Source organism: Bactrocera neohumeralis, chromosome 6 (genome assembly GCF_024586455.1).
Source record: "Bactrocera neohumeralis isolate Rockhampton chromosome 6, APGP_CSIRO_Bneo_wtdbg2-racon-allhic-juicebox.fasta_v2, whole genome shotgun sequence".
NCBI lineage: Eukaryota > Metazoa > Arthropoda > Insecta > Diptera > Tephritidae > Bactrocera > Bactrocera neohumeralis.
This window is the reverse complement of record NC_065923.1, coordinates 40,921,101-40,940,498: the sequence shown is the minus strand read 5'-3', so window position 1 is coordinate 40,940,498 and position 19,398 is coordinate 40,921,101.

Below are 19,398 nucleotides of genomic sequence, written 5' to 3'. Positions count from 1 at the left end.
AAGTCCAACACGCGCTGGTGTCTGCGAAATAAAGCGGTGATGTACAGTGTGTGAGGCCAATATTTTATTTGTAAATTCTGGCAATTATTGACACAAACTAATTCAAAACCTTCTAAACGGCTCTAGAAGCTTATGAGTATTGTTTCCTCAGTAGAAATACTCTTGAACCTTGAGTATTGCCTGTGAAGGGGGCGACCGGGGAATTGTGAATAAAACACAAAATGTTTAATTATTCATCAATATTTATCTTTCGCCTTCAAAGTATTCTCCAACAAATTTAATACACTTATGCCAACGACTTTTCCAGTCCTCGAAACACTTTTCATAAGCACTTTTTGGGATGGCCTTCAGCTCCTTTAGAGAATTTTGTTTTATCTCTACGATCGCCTGAAAACGGATTCCACGGAACGGCAACTTCAGTTTGAGAAACTTGAAAAAATCACACGGAGCCAAATCTGGTGAATGCGGTGGTTGATTCGGTCGTGTAAAACCACAGAATTATTCTGTCACGATTCCGGCCATTTTCGACGGATGTTCTCACGCAAACGCGCCAAACCACGAATATCGAAGAAAGTAATCAGCATCACCTTTATTTTTGAGCGGCTTTGGCGTGGTTTTTTTGGTTTCGGCTTGTTTTCCTACATTCCCATGAATGTAGTTATAATGTTCTTCGTGAGTGTGGAATCGGAATTCCCACGATCAAGCATGTCCAAAAAGACCTGTTTACGGTACTCTTTCGAAGAAAATTCAACTTTATCAGTCAAGTAAATTTCGCATCCAAAATATCCACCAAAATCATTCGAACGGACTCGCGAGAGATGTCAAGCTCACCAGAACGGGGCATGTCTTCACGGATTTCGCGACCGTCTTTAAAGGCTTTGTGCCATTCGTAGGCTTGTGATTTTGATAAAATTGAATTTCCATAAGACATCGTCCATTATGTATTTGTTCCTCTTGGACAAACTGTCAACGCCTAGTTTTACCTGGAAGTACTCAAACGAAGGGAAGGGGAGAAGTTGCACCACGACAACGCCCCGGCTCACACCGCCTATCTTGTGATAGCTATCTAACCAAGGCCGGCATCCCAATGTTCTGCAGCCGCCTTACAGCGCAGATGTGGCCCCCGGACTTTTTTGTTTTCTTGCTTGAAAAGGCCGATCAAAAGCAAGCATTTTGAGATGACAGAGGGGATCCAAGCAGCATGCACCTCGGATTGCAAAACTGTTCCGGAGAACGCCTTCCGTGGCGCATTCAATGCTTGGAAATCGCGCTGGCAGCGCTGCATCGACACAGAAGGAGCCTATTTTGAAAGTTTTTAAAGAATTATATTGATTGGTTCTATACTTTTTAATTGCTTCAGTCCTATTACTTGCCGGAAAACCCTGTACCATTTTATTCATATATTTTATATGCATACATTTTCGTTTTACAAACAGCTACAGCACACTGTGCACTCATTTGTTATGAAGATGCTTTGCTTGTGTCAAAATAATCGATATCAACCTGATTATCTATCAGTCGCCTGCCTACCCATCATCTCGCTGTTGGCGGCTGTTGTCTACGGCTACGTCTTTCTCATTGCGCATACTTGATTTATGGCTTCGTGACTGCTCGTTGCTATAATGTCGATAAATCAAAACAAATTTGCGAATTCTGCTGAGGCATGGACGGCTGAACGGAATTTGGCCACATAACCATTCAACCATTTGCGTTTTAGCAGCTCTATAATATTTATTGTTTACAGATACTCATCTCCTTCGACTATTATTGAGTTATTGGCTTTAGACATACAATGGCCCCACTCGTGCACTCATTCAGTTTCATTTGCTTGTGTGGCGTGTTGAGTGGTGTAATGCCGACAAATCGCCCATTATAGGCTCATGTGCTCATTTATTTGATCATCCGAAAAATCCCAATTGAAATGCGTGTGCCAAATTTTATGTTGCTTTTAGGTATTATGATCCTTCTTGTGTTTAGATTTTCGTGTTAGAGGAAAAGCATGAATGTGTCTACATGCAAGGTTTTCGAAATTGACACTTAACACTAGATATCTTCAGATTGTCTTCTGAACTGGGCTTCAACTTCGAAACGAACTATGATTAGGAATTTAACGTTTTTATTTCGGTTTTCTGGTGGTTGCAACATTCTGCCACCTGAGCATGCTGGAGAGACACTGAGCAGAAATAATTGTTTGGCTTATGTCGGAACTGCTTCCGGGCCGTTAAAAGCATAGCAGGCCTCGGAGTACGCCAGTACGATAGAGTGTGTCAGAAGCGTGCTGGGCAAGTGGTAGTGGGGCAACTGAACAGGACGTGCCTCAAGCGTCAGGAAAGCGGCAAGATCACTTGAGCTAGAAGTTAATTGGTTCACCACTGGACTGTTGGGCCTTAGGCCAGTTTAGCATGCGTAGATCAATTACCAGAAGCTGTGCAGTCGAAAGCTCCTTCTGGCTCCTGTATAAGTTTAAAAATAAGTGATCATGCAGTAAGATTGAACATGTTACCGGATACCAGCTGTGTTTGCTGTTTCGAAAAAGATGAGATAGAATCAGTGTTGAGTTTCTTCTCGAAAAACACGTTGGATCTCATATGTTTAAACATGGATGTAGAAATTAAACATGTGATAGCTGAAAGACCTTTTTTGTCAATAGCTGATATCCACCATCAGGGGGTTTTCATACGGCTTCGCAAATGATTGTACTTAACAGCCTAAGAGTGATCCCCGTCTCGCTGTGAGATCAGCCATCTATAACCTAAATTTACCTAGTTTAGCCACAGGTAAGTAAGGGTAAAAAATAAAATAAAATAAATTATCTATTCAAATACAGCGTGGAAGAACTGATAAGGATCATGCATCAGCTTCTTTGTAGAATATGGTCGGACGTAAGCATGCCCGACTATTAGAATTTAAATTTGTTCTGCCCATTCCATTGAAAGGCATTGTGGGGTCTCCAATCTGCGCCAACTACCGAGCGTATTGGGTGAAAGATTAAAGTGCACCGTCAACAAACTGTTTGAACCTTATCAATATGACTTTAGACCTGGAAAATCAATAACTGACCAGATATTCACCATGCGACAAGCACCACCTCTTCGTAGATTTCAAAGCTGCTTTGGACAGCACGAAAAGGAGCTGCCATTATGCCGCGATGTCTGAATTTGGTATCCACGCAAACCTAATACGACTGTATAAGCTGACGTTGAGCAACACCAAAAGCTCCGACAGGATCGAGAAAGACCTCTCCGAGCCGTTCGATACCAAACGAGGTTTCAGACAAGGCGACTCTCCTTCGTGTGACTTCTTCAACCTTCTTCTGGAAAAAATAAATCGAGCTGCAGAACTTACTTAATCGAGCACAATCTTCTACAAGAGTGTACAGCTGCTGGCGTACGCCGATGATATTGATGTCATTGGACTCAACAACCGTGCCGTTTGCTCTGCTTTCTCCAGTTTGATAAGCAAATGAAGCAAATGAGTCTGGTAATGAATGAGGGCGAAACTTTCGTCTTTCCTTTCATCAAAAAAACAGACATCGCATTTGCGACTTGGCTCCTACGTCATTAGTAAATCTTCATGTTATCAGTTCATTTCCAAAAGTGTACATAAGTAGCTTCCAGTATTATCTGAGATTAAAATGTTGGAAAGATTAATAGTTTATATACATACATACATATGTGCATATGCATGTATTAATGAAAATACATTTAATATTGAACCTCACAAACCAAACTTAGTATTATTATGTGTCACGGAGAACAACTCATTAACAATAAGCAGCGTGGTCACATCAACACTTGAAAAGCGTAATAGCTGAAATCAAAAGTTCTTTTGGCATACTGAAAACAACGTCGTCATCAGTAGCGATTAACAACAGAAACGGTGACATTAACAACACCAGAACACACATCATAAGTCTATGCGTAGGTAATTCAGCCGAATATACAAAGAGGCTTTTGCATACCCAGCCAAACCAGCCTCAGATTGATGCATGTGATTTCTCAGCAGCGCCCACACCGGCTTCACTAAGCTGTCCATCCGTGTGAGAACAAAGCGACAATTTGCCCAATAATGATGCTCGAATTGCGTTGCATGACAAGCGGCTTTCGATGCCTCTACTATGCATATGCTATGTTACGGCGACAAAATCCCACCACATCAGCCCAAACCCACAGTGTACTGCGTAACTTCGCAATTGCCTGTGCACACGTACACCCACTTTGACAAATATGCCGGACACAATTTCGACAACGATGACTTCCTAAAAGAAATGGCGTTGCAGCCGAGTTTTGCAATCTAATTACGTGCGTCCTTGCCGAAATGAAATGAAAATGCTGCGCAAACAACAACTGCAATGTAAACACAAATGCTTGCCACATCATCGGTCAATAAATATACATAAGTATGTAATTCGCAGCAAAATTCGAACGTTGTGCATGTACATATGTATGTATGTAAGTATGTTTACCAATAGATTATCTGCTATGCACATACAGTGGTGTTTAGAACAATAGCAGCAGGACATAAATGATTACAGTGAGTCGACAGTTGGGTCTTTGTAAGCGGCACACCCCCAGATGTTTAACCTGCCAAGTATTATCAAATCGATAGCATTCTTCAAAATTATTTGTGTCTGCTGCAAAAAAAAATTTTTTTTACTATCAGATATGAGACGGCCATAAGTACGGTAAGTATTAGAAGATGATTAATAGAACCTGATTTCGAAGCTATTGAGCCTCAATGTGGCTAGAATAAGCTGATAGTGCTGGGTTCTTAAGGGAGTTGCCACTAATACATATACTACGTTGGAGACTCTATAAAGTGCTTATATAAATGATCAGCGTGACGAGATGAGTCGATTTGTCCCTGCGTCCATGTCTATCTGTCCGCCGTTCTCCCTGTTTATACGCGAACTAGTCTCTCAGTTTTTCATATATCGACCTAAAATTTAGCGCACGTTCTTTTTTCAACAAGAAACTGCTCATTTGTCGGAATCGCCGTTATCAGATAACTATATCATATAGCTGCCATATAAACTGGCCGATCCAATTCGAGCCCTTGTATGGAAAGCTTTTTATTTGATGGGTTAGGTCAATCTGGTTATACCAGATGGAATTCGGTTGCTAGTTCCAAGAGGAGTAGTCATCCTTTAGAATGCCTGCCTTTGACGCTAATTTTGACAGACTCTGTGGCCTAACTATCGATACCTCCTACAGTGTATCATACCGTTGGGACCCCATATGCTTACAGCGTAGTCTTGCTAATGCGGGACAAGTGCACAAGAGATGCTCCATTGTATTATTGGTGCCCTGCTCTAGACATTTCCTGCAGTCTTCTTGATTTGTCAGATCGGTTCTTCGTGCGTGTGTCGCTACCAGACAGTGACCCGTTAGTATTTGCATAATGTTCTACAAGGTTTGTCCGGAAGTAATAGGATTGATTTACTTCCGCCGCGACTGCTCAGAGCGTGCGCGTAGCAACTGAACTCGGTAGAGGGTATTCCAACTAACGAACGAGCGGCTGGTCAGTTGTGTCCGAGCACCTGGAGAGCCAGGACAATCATTTTTGCGAGATGTGTTTCTGTGGGGCAAGCCAAAAATGCAGCGTTCGCTAGAGCAGAGATAAGGAATTAAATTCTGTGTGAAACTCGGTGAATCTGCGACAGAGACGGTTGATATGATCAAGCAGGCTTATACAGATGTTGCTTTAGCAAGAAGTGGTGTGTTTCGGTAGCACCAGGCCTTTTTGGATTGCGGGGAAGAGGACGCCGATGAAGACCGTGCTGTGAGAACTGCGACTTCGACAAACAGCACTTGAATATGCGCAAAGTGTAATCGAAGATGGTCCCAAAAGTGCTCACTGACGACCAGAAATTGCGGCGAGTGGAAGTGTGCCAAGAAAATTTGAACATGTGTCAAAGTGATCCCCAATTTTTGGATAACGTAAACGAGCTGACGAGTCATGGATCTTTGAGTATGATCCCGAGACAAAGAGGCAATATTTCGCAAGCATTTTGAGACGACAAAGGGAATCCAAGCAGCATGCACCTCGGCTTTGAAGGCAGTCTCTCCTATCGAGTGCCAATAGGAATTTTGTGTACTTCCGATCTACCGTGTTGCACTTTACTTTATTGTCGAAAGCATCTCCAAAAACAACTTTTCGCTAGCAATTTATTGAACACCGCTGTACTCAAATACAATGTGATTTGCATTAGGGTGGTGTTTAAAAAATTAATAAATTTACATATTTTATAATTTAAACAAATTTGATAAAAATAGATTAACATAAATTATCTTCTAAAACTAAGTGCATCATGGCTCAGAAGGTTTCTTTGACTCAAAAACATAAGACTTGAAATCAATTATGTATAATGGAGGACAGAAAAGGGGTTACTGAAGCGTTTTCTATCGCGGAAAGTAGTATTATCCACCAAAGAAAGAATCGCAATGTCTGTGGACATTTTAGCGCAGTGTTGCACCACAAGCCAAACAGCCAATATTTCTTTCAGCTACATTAAACAAATGATTCAGCCTTAATGTGCGAACAAAACAAAATTATTTGTCACGCAAATGAACAAAATCCCGTGCTCACTTAAATTCGCCGAAATGACATTTGATATTTTGACTACGTCAAACTTATGTAAACAATCTCTTTTGTTTTGGTTATGGTGTCCTTTAATTCTGCGGCTTTGATTTGTTGCATTGATACAGATTACGTACGTCGCATAGCCAATATTCTAATGATTAGATTTACACCAAGTCGAAAACAAAAACAAAAAAATTAACTAATTAACATTTTGTTACACATTGATGAGTTAGTTAAATTGAGTAAGTAGGTTGCGTGAAATTATTATGAATATCGAAGAAACGTAGTAAAACGCAACAAATGTATGTACATATGTAAGTATGTATGTCTGGAAGGCTTTTGTTTATTAGGTGCGTAGGTTGAAATTGACGAGAGAGTTAATTGTGGAAAAGGAAAAAGACCTTTATCAAGTGACGCGAAAATCAATTTTAGAGTGTTAAGTTCGGCGGCAGGCAACCTCTACCAAGTGACGAAAGCTATAATTGGCCAGAAACGATTCTTTTTGCACATGGCTAAGGAAAATCAATTTAAACAATCTGCAAGAATGTGCTAAGTTCCATCCCCCCTGAGAAGGCGAAAGATCCCCTGAAGGGTTGTGCGCTGTGTTTGGGACCCGCCACGTAAAAAACAACCCCAATGAAAAAGAACACACAGCCTCGGATGAGAGACCCCCCTTTTGAGGACGACCATGGCAAACGAAATAAGGACTACGATTTGAGGGCATGCACCTGGAATGTCCGGACCCTTAATTGGGAAGGTGCCGCTGCCCAGCTGGTTGATGTCCTCGCAAAAATAAAGGCTGACATCACCGCCATCCAAGAAATGCGATGGACGGGACAAGGACAGAGAGGAGTAGGTCCTTGTGACATTTACTACAGTGGCCATATAAAGGAGTGCAGATCTGGTGTTGGATTCGTGGTGAGAGAGAGACTCCATCGCCGAGTACTATCATTCACTCCGGTGAATGAACGTCTAGCCACAATCCGCATCAAAGCGAGGTTCTTCAAAATATCCCTGATTTGCGCCCACGCCCCGACGGAAAAGAAGGACGATGTGACAAAAGTTGCCTTCTGTGAGCGCTTGGAGCGCGCTTATGAGAGCTGCCCCCGCCACGATGTCAAAATCGTGCTTGGCGACTTTAACGCCAGGGTGGGCAAAGAAGGTATATTTGGCGCTACGGTCGGTAAATTCAGCCTCCACGATGAAACATCCCCAAATGGGCTGAGGCTGATTGACTTCGCCGGGGCCCGAAATATGGTTATCTGTAGTACTAGATTCCAGCATAAGAAGATTCATCAAGCTACCTGGCTGTCTCCGGATCGAAAAACTACCAACCAGATCGATCATGTCATGTGATAGACGGAAGACACGTCTCCAGTGTTTTAGATTTGCGTGCGCTCCGAGGTCCTAGCATCGACTCGGACCACTATCTTGTTGCAGCCAAGATTCGCACCCGCCGCTGTGCAGCAAAAAACACACGCCAACAAACACAAGCAAGGTTCGACGTCGAGAAGCTGCAATCACAACAGACAGCCGAACGATTTTCTACTCGGCTTGCACTCCTGCTCTCTGAGAGCACTCGTCAACAACTCGGTATAAGGGAACTGTGGGACGGCATTTCAAATTCCTTACGTACAGCTGCAACCGAAACCATTGGTTTTCGGAAAGTGCAAAAGAACAGCTGGTACGACGAGGAGTGCCGTGTCGCAGCGGAGAGAAAACAGGCTGCCTACCTCGCAACGTTACGATCGACCACTACACGTGCGGGATGGGATAGATACCGAGAGTTGAAGAGGGAAGCGAGACGCATTTGTAGACAGAAGAAGAAAGAGGCTGAAATGCGTGAGTACGAAGAGCTTGATAAGCTGGCCGACAGGGGTAATGCTCGAAAATTCTACGAAAAAATGCGGCGGCTTACGGAAGGTTTCAAGACCGGAGCGTATTCCTGTAGAACCCCCAAAGGTGATCTAGTCACTGATGCCCAGAGCATACTTAAATTATGGAGGGAACACTTCTCCAGCCTGCTGAATGGCAGTGAACGCACAACACCAGGAGAAGGAGAACCCGATTCCCCAATCGATGACGATGGAGCAAACGTTCCATTGCCCGACCATGAAGAAGTTCGAATAGCAATTGCCCGCCTGAAGAACAACACAGCGTAACACCAAAAGCTCCGTCAGGATCGGGAAGGACCTCTCCGAGCCGTTCGATACCAAACGAGGTTTCAGACAAGGCGATTCCCTATCGTGCGACTTTTTCAACCTGCTTTTGGAGAAAATAGTTCGAGCCGCAGAACTAAATAGAGAAGGTACCATCTTCTATAAGAGTGTACAGCTGTTGGCGTGTGCCGATGATATTGATATCATCGGCCTCAACACCCGCGCCGTTAGTTCTGCTTTCTCCAGGCTGGACAAGGAAGCACAGAAAATGGGTCTGGCAGTGAACGAGGGCAAGACGAAATATCTCCTGTCATCAAACAAACAGTCGTCGCATTCGCGACTTGGCTCTCACGTCACTGTTGACAGTCATAACTTTGAAGTCGTAGATAATTTCGTCTATCTTGGAACCAGCGTAAACACCACCAACAATGTCAGCCTAGAAATCCAACGCAGGATAACTCTTGCCAACAGGTGCTACTTCGGACTGAGTAGGCAATTGAGAAGCAAAGTCCTCTCTCGACAAACAAAAACCAAACTCTATAAGTCACTCATAATTCCCGTCCTGCTGTATGGTGCAGAGTCTTGGACGATGTCAACAACGGATGAGTCGACGTTGCGAGTTTTCGAGAGAAAAGTTCTGCGAAAGATTTATGGTCCTTTGCGCGTTAGCCACGTTCGATGGAACGATGAGCTGTACGAGATATACGACGACATTTACATAGTTCAGCGAATTAAAAGGCAGCGGCTACGCTGGCTAGGTCATGTTGTCCGGATGGATGAAAACACTCCAGCTCTGAAAGTATTCGACACAGTACCCGCCGGAGGAGGCAGAGGAAGAGGAAGACCTCCACTCCGTTGGAAGGACCAAGTGGAGAAGGACCTGGCTTCGCTTGAAATATCCAACTAGCGCCACGTAGCGAAAAGAAGAAACGACTGGCGCGCTGTTGCTCGGCTATAATCGCGTAAGCGGTGTCTACGCCAATTAAGAAGAAGAAGAAGAAAGGTGTCTGAATTTTTCGAAATCACTAAATCCTTATTAAACAAATATAATGATTTTTTGAGATACGAGTTCATTTAGATTCGGTACGTATACGGTAAAGTATATTATTAAGGGGAGAAGATTTGATCCGTTATCCAGCCAGATAATCTTCCCAAAGTTCCTAAAAATTTCTCAAAATTTACCCATACATCGGTGTAAATTGAATTTAAAGAAAGGAAGTCTACATATTCATTTAATAGCACAAGCGGAAGCTGCAGATCGATGGCGCCAACATCTCGAGAATACTATATTTGCTAAACTGTTGTACCATATCGCTGCAGTGTGCATAATGAGAGCTTTAAGTACAACTTCAACGGCGTCTTTTGAACTGGTACTAAACCTGCCACCTATAGACCTCTTCGCTGAAACTTGTTATTGCAAAAGCCGCGGAGCTGGTCTCTAATGCACCTGCAGACAAAACCAGAGTCAACATCCACGTAGATAGCCAAGTAGCAATAAAGGCAGTAACCCCGTATCGCATATCGGCCAGAAGTGTTTTGGGAAGCAGCAGTAGAAAGTGTTGCCAGAAACAAGCAACTTCACTTCTACTGGATACCAGTTTACACCAAGAATGGGTACGACTAACACCGGAAAACGTGATTAGTATTAGGAAACACATGCATTGTCTATACGACGATCAGGACAGAAGCATGGTAAAGAAAATCAAAACCTGATGTAACAAGTTACCTGGGTGCAAAAATGTGAAATTCATGTGTAGAACGGTGGATCGGAAGTACACAAAATTCACTCGACAGAAGAGACTGTAGTAGACGTATCGGAATACTAACTGGTCACTGTCTGAGCTGACAGATCGCGAAGACTGCAGGAAATGTCTAGCGCAGGACACCATAGAAACAATGGAGCATCTCTTATGCACTGGTTCTGCATTGGCAAGAATAAGCATCTGGGGTCCCCATGGTATGATAAACTGAAGAAAGTATCGATAGTAAGGCCGCAGAATGTGTTAAAATTCGCGCTAAGCACAATTATCTTAAATGATGACTACACTCCTCATGGGCCTAGTAAGAACTCTGTCTGAAACTCATTTCGCAAAGGACGCCGACCCATTGATCTACCAGACTAACCAAACCTAACTTATTGATTTATATCTGAATTATCAAATATAAAGTCAAATGAATGGATGGCGTTCAAAATGACCTTATATGGAGTAAAATCGTTTTCCAATTTTTCGATTTCTAGATTCAAGTCGAAAAGATACTTTTCACTCTGGAACAAAGCTTGGAAATAGTCCAAGATTATTGCTGCTTTTATTTTCATTGAAAAATCAACTTCTTAGATGAGGCCCAATATTGCCTTCGTCAGTAAACAATTGAGGTGAGTCGAATGTGGTTAAAAAAACGGAGTCCCAAAAATCAAGCGAAATGAGGCAGGAAATGCCGTTACCATCAAAAGCGAGCGTATAGCATGCTTTTACACGATTTTTTTTTTTCTTCGAAATTCGATGAAATCGACGCGGACGATCTCTATTTAACATGAAGTATGTTTAATGAAAGGTATACGCCAAGCAACCAGTAACGCTCAAGAAGCTCGAGGACAACATTCAGCGTAAACAGAGCCGTGATGGCCACTCGGCCGACATTTTGTCTTTTTGGGAAACTAAAGTTCAGTGCCGTTTCTAAGGACTCCATGCAGATCAGATTTTTCAGCGCCAAACTTCGCACACATACTACACAAGTAAAATAATTCTTATTACAATATTAAGACAACTAAAAAAGAAAAATAAATTTTTGTAAACAAATTCTTTGTAAGGAAATCCAAAAATCAGAAATTGTTGCATTTTCACAACAACTACAAACTAATTATATAATATATCGACACAGTGTATAAGAACATATGTAATTGCGTCGTAGCTCATACCACCAACTGCAGATAAAATACAAATTAAGGCTCTTGTTTATATTCATTCAATAAAAAGAGATTTTATTCCAGCGAGATAATAAATAAATAACAGTTAATCAACATATCAACTCAAAAGGGGCAATGTCCGGCACAAGGCTATGGTCGACGCCGGCAACAGTTGAAGGATATTGCATTTTTAACTGCATTTGCTGAGCGCAGCGTCCCTTCCCTCCGACCACTCCATCACAGAGCAACGCACATTTTCATTGATCACACGCGCCTTTCACTTGCTGTTTGCAACGACTGATGGGTCGTTGTTGAATATTCAGTGCCTTAGCTGCTGCGCTGTTGGGCTCTACATTGTTAACACTACTTCAAGGGCAATAAGCCGGACATTGACCGCAAACGGAATGCATTTATGGGCACAGCAACCGGCTAAGAGGATGCATTGGTGATGCGTAAATTTACATTCTAGATGTGTACTTAAGAAAATCATTAAGGATTACTTTAAGAATGATAGTGATACAATTATGTTTTATGAAATAGCAGACCTTCACTTTAATGAAATGTACTTGTTGTAGGTTCCAAATAGACTCTCTCAAAATGTGACGGACGCCTCTCGATAAACAGTGACTAGTCTCTATTATATTTTCTGTTGGTAAACAGACCTCATTAAAAGTATTATTTGTTAGAAATCAGCTTTTAATAGGCAGGTCCTCTCATATAAGTATATATATCATATATAAGGTATATATATGTTATACATATATACGGTATTGGGTAGTCGAAAAAGTCTTTTCATATTTTGTCAATATACATATGTCGTTGTAGTCGTATATCTTCAGTGCTACCAATCACATTGTGTCATACCATGTAGTGTTGGAAAGGTGAGATTTTAAAGTTCAATTAACAAAAAAAATAAATAAATTTGGGAAAGTTGAAAAAAGTTCCAGTTCTTCAAAAATGAGTGAAAATAATGAAGAAATTCGCTATATATTGAAACTTTTGTAAAAAAAGGGAAGAATGCCACGAAAGCCACCAATGAAATTTGTGAAGCTTACGGAGACGATGCTGTTTGTGTAACACAAAAATGGTTCGCTCGCTGCCGTTCTGGCAATTTCGTTCTGGTCGACCTATCGTTGAAATTATGGAAAAGGTTGCCCAGGACCGTCATATAAGCAGCCATGACATCGCTAAGGAACTTAACATTCATCATCAAACGGTTTTGAACCATTTAAAAATAGATGGCTTTGGGTACCACATGAATAGACTATGAAAAATTAAAAATTAATATCTGCGATTCTTTGCTGAAACGAAATGAAATCGAATTCTGCAGCGAATGGTAACAGAAGACGAAAAGTGGATTATATACGACAATAATGACTGAAAAAGATCACAAATGGTCGGAAAGCCAAGGATGACGCCTCGAAAGGTTATGCTGAGTGTTTGGTGTGATTGGAAAGGAATCATCCATTATGAGCTACTCCAGCCTGGTAAAACGAGTTTCGTGAAGATATTGGTTGTCAAAAAAGCCTTGCGATATTTTCGCTCGTCTTCCATCATAACGCGTAGTTCACACACATCTTTGATTCTCGGCAAAAACTGGGGAGAGCTTGGCTGGGAAGTTCTGATGCATCCAACATACAGACCTGACCTTGCACCATCGCGCTACCGTTTGTTGTCGTCAATGCAGTACTCCCTAAATGGAGTAACTTAGCTTCAATAGAAGCCTGTGAAAATTACTTGTCGTAGTTTTTCGCCGAGAAACCAGAAAAGTTATACACTGATGGAATAATGTCTCTAGCTTTATCGTTCTTCCGATATTACATTATTTCTATGAACAATAACTCATACCAAATTTCGTGAAGATACATATATCGTCAAATGAGGAAGTTTGCCAATAAAATTTGATTGATCATTCAGTTTTATGGACTATAGGCTATAGTTCGATACTTAAGCAGTAATCCATGTCAAGTTTCGTGAAGATACCACGTCAAATGTGAAAGTTTTCCCTACAAGCCCTTGATTCCGATCGTTCAGTTTGTATAACAGCTATATGTTATAGTGGTCCGATATCGGCAGTTCCGACAAATGAGCAGCTTCTTGAAGAGAAAATGATTTTTGCAAAATTTCAAAACGATATCTTAAAACCTGAGGGACTAGTTCGTACATATACAGACAGACAGACAGACAGACGGACATGGCTAAATCGACTCAGGTCAACATACTGATCATTTATATATATACTTTATGGGGTCTCCGACGCTTCCTTCTGGGTGTTACAAACTTCGTGACAAACTTAATATACCCTGTTTAGGGTATACAAATAAGTTAAAGTTTGATAAGAAACACGAAAAGACTTTTTCGACCATTTGGTTAACTTTACGGGGACTCTGGTCCATATTTATTGACTTCTTGAACAGTAAGAAAATTCTTCAAGTAAAGAAAATTTATATAGTTAAAAAATTTTTAATTACTTAATTTAATCAACCAATTTTATCATATATATTTTCAACAAACCGTTATAATCAAGATGTTTTACAAGCCTTTTGAACCCCTATAGTTGAGACTCTGGTTATTCACTTCATTCATTGACGACTCGTAATCATTTGCATAGCGACAATTACACGAAGCTGTATGCAGAGAAAAGAAATGGCAAATTGCAAGTGTGGAATGACGATATTGTAAGCACTGTGCGATGACAGTTACAGAATGGTATAATATTCCGACAAATAAATATGAATAACATATTTATAATAGTCTTATGCAGCTGAAAAGCTACAGAAGTGATAATGAATTAAGAGAACTATGCATGAACGATATTTTAATTAATTATTGAATCATGTTTTAACGCTTGTGTGGTAATCAGCTGCAGCAGTTATAAAGTAATTTTTGACTTATGCATTTCATATATGCAAATGTCTAGCTTAAACCATGAAACTGAGCTTGAAAGCACAGCGACATCTTTAGGTAATAATGCCAAATCTTTGAAGTTGGGCTTTATAAGAGCTTAAATTGAATTATTTCCGCTAGAGGGCGCTTGATAGCTTAACACTAAGCACGATCATCAACCCATCTGCCTCAATATGCGTATTTCCATATTGTATGTGCATGTGTGAACGAAGTGATCGATGTACAGCGGTTGCTAAATATATAATACAGACTGTAAGATTTGCTGTTTGTAAATTATGTTTATACCAGTAAGTGTAACCAAAGTGCAATACTTTCAAGTGTTGTGGAAACTTTGTATTTAACAAGTAAGAAGAGCTAAAAGTTGAATTTAGTCAAACCCTTAGCCTCTGCACTGATACGATATGTTATATACAAGATGCGTTCCAAAGTAAACAGGACTTAAAAACAAAAATAGAACAAATAGTTTTTTCGACAAAATCAATTTATTTTATTCAAAATAGTCTCTTTCTGCTTCAATTTAGCTTTTTGCACGGTCAAAAAGCATGTCGAACGAGTGTTTTAGCTCGTTGGCCGGTATGACCGCCAGTATGCCGGTGCAAGCCTTTTGAGTGGCCTCTACGTCTGCATAACGCTTTCCTTTCATGTGCAAATGCATTTTTCTGAAAAGGAAGAAGTCGCACGGTGCCATATCAGGTGAATACGGGGAGTGGTTAATGGTTAAAATGTGATTTTTGGTCAAATAATCGGTCACAAGCGTCGATCGATGAGAGCACATTATTCGGTCGTCATCTTCGCGAATTCGGGCCGAACACGTGCAATACGGCGTACCAAATGCTTCAAAACTCCAAGGTAGAATACCGCATTAACGTTTTGGCTGGGTGGAACAAATTTTTTGTGGGCAATACCCTTGGAATCATAATAACAAGACAACATTGTCTTCACTTTTGACTTCTCCAAGCGCGATTTTTTGGGTTTCGGCTCGTCCGGTGCCTCCCATTCAGCACTTTGGGGTTTCGTTTTGGGATCATATTGGAAACACCACGTTTCGTTACCAGTCAGAATATTGTAAGCAAGTTTTTGTCCATTTTGATTTATTTAATGATGTCCTTCGAATGTTGGATTCTGACCAATTTTTGGTCATTAGTCAATTTGAGCGGAACAAATCGTGAACACACCATTCGTAAGCCCAAAAGTTCGGTCAAAATGCGATAAATCGATGTTTTGGAGATGTTTAATTCCATTTCCATGAATTTCAATGATGATTTCGGCTGATTTTTGACGAATTCACGCACAGTTTCGATGGAATTTCCGATGAACACGGATTTTGATTGGCACACATCTTGATCGTCATTTATGTATCACGATCAGATGAAAACGTTGAAACCATATGCATATATTCTGCTACGGGATAAATAATCTTCGCCACAAACTTCTTTCGTCAATTGAAACGTTTCAGTAAAAGTTTTACCAATTTTAAAACAAAATTTAATGCCGGCACTTTGTTCGAAGCTCATTTTCGCAACGATAATACAAACATACTGACACTAAAAACGCAATAACTTCACTTCCAATTAATGAAATGTCATGAAATTCTCACGGGAAATCGATAAAGATGGCAGATTCGCATAAGTCGACATATAGATGGCACCACCAGGGGGCGCTAGATTCAAAAAGTCCTGTTTACTGTGGAAAGCCCCCTGTACATATAAGCCCAACCAAGGCCCTTGTATAAACTTAAAATAATATATTGGGCATACATAGAAGCAGTCAACCAGAAAATCGCAAATAATATATTAGAAATATACATTACCGATGTAACTCATATTTATGACTAAAATATGCAATATTTGATAAAAACATGTCCAAAGATCGATAAAATTTATTGATTTATCAGATGAAAAGTCGAAAAACGATATATCATATATATACCTGCTAACATATAAACTTGGAACTGCTGTGAGACCTGCGACCTCGACAAACACCGGCAATGTGATTCGTGTGCGCAAAGTTTTGAACTCAGGCCGATGACTAAGTATTCGTTTAACTACACAGATGTTGAATTTATCAAAATCTGTGGTTCATGACATTGTGACCGATCACTTCAATATGCGCTAGGTGTGCGCAAAGATGGTCCAAAAGTTCCACTGACGACCAGAATTTGCGGCCAGTGGAAGTCTTTCAAGAAAATTTGAATATGTGGAATCTCATCGCTTCCGTCAGCCGCCTATGCACCAGATGCAGGACGGGAATTATGAGGGACTTATTTTGTTTCCTTGCTTGAGAAAAGTCGATTGAAAGGCAAGCATTTTAAGACGATAAAGAGGATCCAAGCAACATGCACCTCGGCTCTCAAGGCTATTCCGGAGACTGCCTTTCGTGACGCTTTCAATGTTTAGAAATCGCGCTGACAGCGCCGCATCGACGCAGATGGAGCCTATTTTGAAAGTTTAAAAAAATTATATTGATTGGTTCAATGCCAGAATTTTTGTGCTTCCTTGTCCAGCCTATTACTTTCCGAACAAACCCTGTATTATGTTTTCAAGCCTGGTCTCTATCCATGGAAAATACATTTTTATTCTCATTTGTTATGAAATACGGATTGTGTTATGGTTATTTTGCAAAGGAAAATATGTACTTCAATCGAAAACTCCGTCCTTTGCTTAGGAAGAACACCTATGTGAAATAATAGTTCATCTAACTTTTTTCTTTTTCACATCTTGTTTAGGTCTCTTATATTACATTAATTAAAATTATGGTGGAATCCCGTTTTCTGCTGTTAACTACGAGTACAAATCAGTAGACCTTCATTGGCAAAGCACTTTGGTTAATATCGATTAGGGCAGTATAACATCCAAGCTCTTTTACCCTCAATCCAACGAAAACTTTAATTAATTGGTGGCCATAATGAAGCTACAAATCATAACCTCATGTGCACCTATTGGATTGTGTTCAATTAAAAGCTGTACAACAGCGGTTGAACTTTGCTGACGTTCCGGTGGATAAACACAGCTACCTTGATGGCAACTGTCAATCCATGAAAGACACGACAGTCTGAAATAGAGTTAACGAAGCGATCGCTACAGATGACTCACCCAAACTTCTTTTGAATTACGACCCAAGCTGCATATCGGAACTTAGAATTCCAATTCCTGGTTAAGTTTGGAGCTCGATAAATAGTTCCAGAGTTTTAAGAATTCCATATGTACCCGGCAATATATACCATAAAGGTGGAAAATCGACTAGATTTCGGGGTAGTGATAAACTTTTTTAAGTAATGTGAATACTACAGGTTTATTTTTATACTGGCATATTTTATCCTCCAGAATCACTTAAAAAATATACCTCGTCCCAAAACCATTGAGATGTATAGACTCTTCGGGGTTTCAATAGGGACACTACAAAAGTAAACGAATAGTGACAGCAAAAGACAACATATTCTTCACGCTCTTTTGACATTTTACTTCAGTATGGCTTGCCACTTCATCATGGAAAGATATACGATCCAACAACGAGTCGAAATTATAAAAATTTAATACCGAAATTCACAGTCTGTGGCCTCAACTTTAAGAGCGCAACATCCAATTTATGGTCATCATAATCGTTATGTCAGAACAACAATAGAGCTTCTAGGGGAACCATTTGAAAATGTTCCCGAGCCAGTGAGACAAAGAAGTGCCCGAAGTGTCGAGAATATTGCTGCCGTTAGCGCATCAATTGAGGAAGACCCAAATCAGTTTCTCACACGTCGTTCTCAAGCGTTGGGCATCTCTGTGACGTCGTTGTGGCGAATTTCGCGAAAAGATCTTGGCCTACATCCTTACAAGATCAAATTGACGCAAGAAGAAGGATCGCTTGACCACCAGAATCATCGTATGTTTGTGGATTGGGCTGAGCAATAACTTGAAATTGATTCGGATTTTCATCGAATATTCATCTTCAGAGATGAGGCTCATTTCTTAATAAATGGCTTGAAACTGATTCGTATTTTCATCTAAAAATCATTTTCAGAGATGTGGCTCATTTATGATAAATGGCTTCGTCATTAAGCAAATTATGCGTTATTGGTCATACACCAATCCACATGTACTGCATAAATCACCATTGTATCCCGGAAAATGATGGTTTGGTGCGGCTTATGGGCCGGCGCTGTCGTTGGGCCGCACTTTTTCGTGATGACCAAGACCGGCACGTTACTGTAAATGGGAATCGCTATCGCTCAATGATAACCGAATATTTTTGGCCCGAATTGGATGATATGGGCTTGGACAATATGTGGTTCCATCAGGACGGCGCCACAAGTCACACAGCGAAAGTCACAAATGATTTATTGAAACCAAGTTTGGTGAACGTGTTATCTCATGAAAAGGCCCACTCAAATGGCCGCCTCGGTCGTCCGATTTGACGCCCTTACACTTTTTCTTGTGGGGCTAAGTCAAGTGTATGATCTATGCCAACAAGCCAGCGAGGATTGACGAACTTCGTACGAATATCGAACATGACATTGCAGCAGTATCGGCCGTTCCGACAAATGAGCAGCTTATTGGTGGGGAAAGTACGGATGCAAAAATTTCAGATCGATGCCTCAAAAACTGGGCGTAGTTTTAATATATATAGTCGTACGGACAGACGGACTTGCGGAAGAGCGGCCAGTTGAATAGGGATAGAACGACTCAGCTCTCACGCTGATCATTTACTTATACACTTTACTCGTATAGGGTGCTTGTGGTTTCCATTGGGTGCTACAAACATCATGGCAAACTGTTCTGGGTGTAACAATAATGTTAAGTCATAACCACATATATATGTATGTGTACATTTATATATTTTCCAACAGCAGAAAATTAT